Source organism: Rhinolophus ferrumequinum, chromosome 2, assembly GCF_004115265.2.
Source record: "Rhinolophus ferrumequinum isolate MPI-CBG mRhiFer1 chromosome 2, mRhiFer1_v1.p, whole genome shotgun sequence".
NCBI classification, from domain to species: Eukaryota; Metazoa; Chordata; class Mammalia; order Chiroptera; family Rhinolophidae; genus Rhinolophus; species Rhinolophus ferrumequinum.
The window spans coordinates 96937843-96942870 of record NC_046285.1 but is presented as its reverse complement, the minus strand read 5'-3'; the positions used below and the strand labels follow the sequence as shown (position 1 = coordinate 96942870).

The 5028-nt window shown below is 38.1% G+C and overlaps 1 pseudogene; it reads right to left on the bottom strand.

Annotated features, from left to right (window-relative positions):
* Window positions 1-3778: 3778 nt before the first annotated feature.
* LOC117032981 (keratin-associated protein 13-1-like) lies at window positions 3779-4240 on the bottom strand (annotated as a pseudogene).
* Window positions 4241-5028: the final 788 nt, after the last annotated feature.

Genomic DNA, 5028 nt, shown 5'->3' with positions numbered 1-5028 from the left:
TTTATATATCTAGCGCCATTTACCAAATAAAGCCTCCACTCATTGTAAATTAACTGCCCAAACGTTCCCTAAATAAACTGGGTAACTTTATGCCTCTTAGCCTTGTTCATTCCATTTTACCTTCCCAAACTACTTCCATGCTATCCTATACTACTTCTGTTTTTGCTATTTATAGTAGGCTCCATCTTTCAAGAAATTACAAGCGTCAATTTTTCTTTCAGACTGGGGGATCTTTGGCCAGACCTTGACTCACTTTTAGCTTCCGTTGCCTCATGTTTATAAGGAATGTTGCACATAAAATTTATCTTCCTCTGAGCAGTGTTTAAGATTCTAAAGAAATAATGACTTGAAAATCTCTTTGAACATTGATTTAGTTCAACACAAAGGTAATGTTTTTTTTATTATTAGATTTCTCTCCTGATCAAATGGTCTGACAGGGCAGTGTATCATTTTCTGGAATGTGTGGCCTATAAAAGATTAACAGGTGACTATAAAAAAATAAAAATAAAGGATCTCCATATTTTGCTGACATAAATCCTGTGGTTTTCAACTATATGTATAGTTTGAGCCATTGGAGAGTATAGAGATTAAAATGCACACACCCTGAAGCAAAATCTGTACACCAAGAATGATTGGTTTCCTCCTTATATACTGTAAATAAATGAATTCCATGGAAATGTACTCACAAAGATTCAGGGATTTGGTCACTTTACCAACCAACATGGGATGAACTTAATGTAGTTATTCAAGCTTTACATTTAGTATTTTCTGAAAATATACAGACACAAGCTAGACTTACATTTAATTTGTATTTCATGTACAAACCCAGCAGTTTTTCTAAATTTTATTCTTTCTCTCTACATTGCATAAGTATGCACCAACTTTTGAGATTTTCTCCTGCTGTGAAGAGAGATACAAGAACTCACATGATTTAGAGGATTAGGCTTTCTAAGCTCTTGATTTGTTTATTTATACAAAGTTTATATTAAAATACAAACAAAATCTAAAGACCAAAAATTTTATTCCAAATCCCCCTACCTCTAGAAATCCAAAGCTTACTTTGCAAAGCAAATTAATCTTTTACATATATAAAGCCAATAAATAGTGAAATTCTTAACAAGAAATAAGTAACAAATAATAATAATAACACCATATATGGGTGCCAGAATAAATATGTTTATTTACTTAAGAAAATTAGATTTTGTTACTTCTTGAAAGACACGAAGTCTGACAATTAAGTTTGCGAACTGATTGCAATGAGGTTGATATCAGATTCATTGTGAATTTGTACCAACTGGATAAATAGTTAACCAAGTTTACTATTTGGAAGTGCTGAAAAGGCTGTAGGAAAAAATTCGACCTGAACTTTTTGCCAACAATTCATGGCTCTTGCATCACGACAATGCACCAGCTCACGTGGCACTGTCTGTGAGGGAGTTTTTAGCCAGTAAACAAATATCTGTAGTGAACACCCTCCCTACTCACTTGCCCCCAATGACTTCTTTCTTTACCCAAAGATAAAGGAAATACTGAAAGGAAGACATTTTGATGACACTCAAGACATCAAGGGTAATACGATGACAGCTTTGATGGCCATTCCAGAAAAAGAGTTCCAAAATTGCTTTGAAAGGTGGACTAGGCACTGGCATCGGTGTATAGCTTCCTAAGAGGAATATTTGAAACGTGACTGTAGTTATATTCAGCAATGAAGTGTGTGCCAATTTTTCTAGGATGAATACGCGAACTTAAAAACGTCATATGTAATAACTAGATGATTTCCATCACCAATGGAACTGTAATTTGAAGTTTAAGTTTATTATTTAAATTTAAATTCTGCAAGAACCAATCTGTAACCTGGGCTGAGTGGAGATAGAGTGGGTGAGCAATTTGTCTTTGGAGACCATGAGGAAAATTGTTAGAATAAAATAATTGACGTTCTACAAAAATATTCAACATATTAATAACATTCACCAAGTTAATCTGTAAAAGTGAGATCCACAGATTGGCGGGTAGCTGCAGATTCCAAAAACCAAAATATGTTGGATGGTAGAATCCAAATCCATACTCCAAGGTACAGGGGTCAGAAGCCACTGGAACCACAGCCCAGGGAGTAGCAGTTTCTGGATCCATAGCCCAGGGAGCAGCCTCTGCGGAACCCAGAGTCCAGAGACATAGTATAAGTCTACTGACAGGGACTGAAGAGTGGCAGTCCTTGGGCAGTAGTAGGACATCTGGCAGGGTCTGGACACCACACAGGACATCTGGCAGCTGGTGGGCTCACAGAAGGTGTCTTGACAGCCACTGTAGAGAGAGGAGCCCAGCTGGCAGGAACTGGGGGAGCAGCGATCAGTGTTGTAGACAGGTTGCTGGGATAGGAAGAGCCACAGCAGGAGCCTGGGTAGTGCAGTTCGCCCCCAAGGAAGCAGGAGAAGTTTCCAGAGCATCAGTGGTAGGACATGTTGAGGGAGATGTGAGTAAAGTAGAGTTACAGAAAGAAGATTCTGAGTTTGAATGTCACTCCTGGGCTGTGGCGATTCTATGCTTTCGGCAATAGATGTTGAAAGCTACAAGGGCATCGTTTTCACATTTGTATTCTCTCATTTGCATGTTATTACTCAATTATTATTTCTGTAATTGCAGCTACCTAATTTCTTACATATTGTATTTATGGGTGCCATAATAATAAAACACAAAGCCAATAAACTACTCTTGTGTCAGAAATGCTATGATGGTTTACCTTAATGACCATCCCATCATGGCCAGGAATGTCCTTCCTTTAGGTACTTACTTGTATACGCTGCATGTATATCTGATTCTGGCAATGCTGGAGTATGCATTCCTTCGAAGGGTGGAGATTGAAATTACATCACTTTCTTTTATTTTTTTATTTGGTTAGATGCATAGCTTTGGCCTTGCAAAAATGTTTTCTAAAGATTGGACCTACTTGTGACTATTCTTATTCTCAAAAATTGTTTTCCAAGTATTAAATATTAATGTAGAGTATTTTATATTCAATAGAGAAAGCTCAGCAATGTTACAAATTGAATGGAGGAAGACTAGGAACAGAGGGAAACCTGGACAAGCATTTGGAAGCAAGACTCAAGAACTAACTACGTACACCTAAATGTTATTCTTGTTCATGACATTTCCAATGTTTCTGTCAAGTTCACAGTTACATTCCTTTCTCTGTGTAGATAAAACCCATGTGCTTTGAAGGAATCAAATCATATCCTGATTCTGAGACTTTCATTCATAAATCTCTAAAACTACAAAACATGGATGCCTAATAACTAATTCAAATGAGAAAAATATCCATAGTCCAAAAAAATTAGATCAAATCCACAATTTTCTAGGCTTCCAAAATTTATTCCCTGATGCATGTTGAGTTTCTATTAATGAGTCAGTAATGCATAAACAATAAAAAAATATTTTCATGCCAGAAATAATTTTTTAGTGGATTATAATCATTTAACTCTTTATCCATTTTGGGCAGAAAATAAATTAGCATGAACTCCATCGGTTATGTTAATTTTATAGTTATTTTTCAGTGAAATCATTAAATTTAGAGGATTTAGGAATCAGTCTGTTCCCCTGTACTTGATAGAAAGGGATTGGTTAAGGAGATGCTGATTAAAGACTAAGAAGATAGTTGCCACTGAAAATAATGAGTGTGATGGAAATCCTTGTAGACATTTTGATAACTTTGTTTAAAATGTACTGGAACTGAACAAGTTGATCAGTAGAAGCCAGATAACCAGGTAGTATGGTAACAAGATGTCTAGAGTCTCCCAGTAACAAAATAGATTGCTTGGCAGAAACTGGATCCATAGCTCAGGAAACAGAAGCCAAGGACTTTATGACCCAGGTGTTTAAAAACATGGGATCCACAACCCAGCGAGGAGAAACTTCCGGAATCACAGACCAGGGAGCAGCAGCTGCTGGCCCCAGAACTCAGAGACTCACTGACAGGGAATGCAGAGTGTGGAGGTCCTTGGGCGGTAGCAGGACATCTGGCAGGGTCTGGACACCACACAGGACGTCTGGCAGCTGGTGGGCTCACAGCAGTTCTCCTGACAGCCACTGTAGAGAGAGGAGCTCAGCTGGCAGGTGCTGGGGGAGCAGCGGTCAGTGCTGTAGACCAGGTTGCTGGGGTAGGAAGAGCCACAGCAGGAGCCTGGGTGGAGTAGGTAGCTCCAAGAGAGCCGGAGGAGAAGTTCCCAGAGCAGCAGTTTTGGGACATGTTGATATGAGATTTGAGTTCAGATAAGTCACAATGAGAAGATTCTGAGCTTCATGGTTATCTTGTGGACTGAGTAATTTATATACTATTATTAATCGTTATGGCTCTTCTGTGTATATATATATATGTGTGTGTGTGTGTGTGTGTGTGTGTGTGTGTGTATATGTATATACATATATATAATTTATTAATCTTCTCTGTAATTGCACTTGACTGGCTGCGTACCTCCTGTATTTATGGGTGTTATAATTTATTATTATAGCACAAAGCTTATGATTATTCCTATTATGGAATTTTTGTCAATAATCTTCATCTTGTTATGGCCAGAGAAGCCCCTTATTTTCTCCCTGGCCATGAGTCCACATATATGTATTCCTGCTTTGCTCTGGGATTCTTTCTGTCACTTTTCTACTATGTCAAGTGATCAGTGGCACAGCTTTGTTTTTTGTAATGATGCTTCTAATGATTGATTCTACTTGTCACCACTGATTCACATTCTCCAAATTTATTTTCCATCTATCACATATTATTACACAGTGCTTTTCACATCCAATGGAGGGAAGAAAAATAACACAGAATGAGAAATGGCTAGAAACAGAAAGGAGCCCGGCAAACATTTAAAGACAAAGTGACTCAGGAAAACTGAATTGAGATGGAGTCACAAGGAGAGGTTGGTTGGAGCTACCTGAAGAGGGCCTGGGAGCAATGTTGATAAGGTGGGAAACGGAGAAGGGAAGGGAAGAGATGGGGATTTCGGGTAACTCTTCTACTTTCTTTTAGCCTATGGA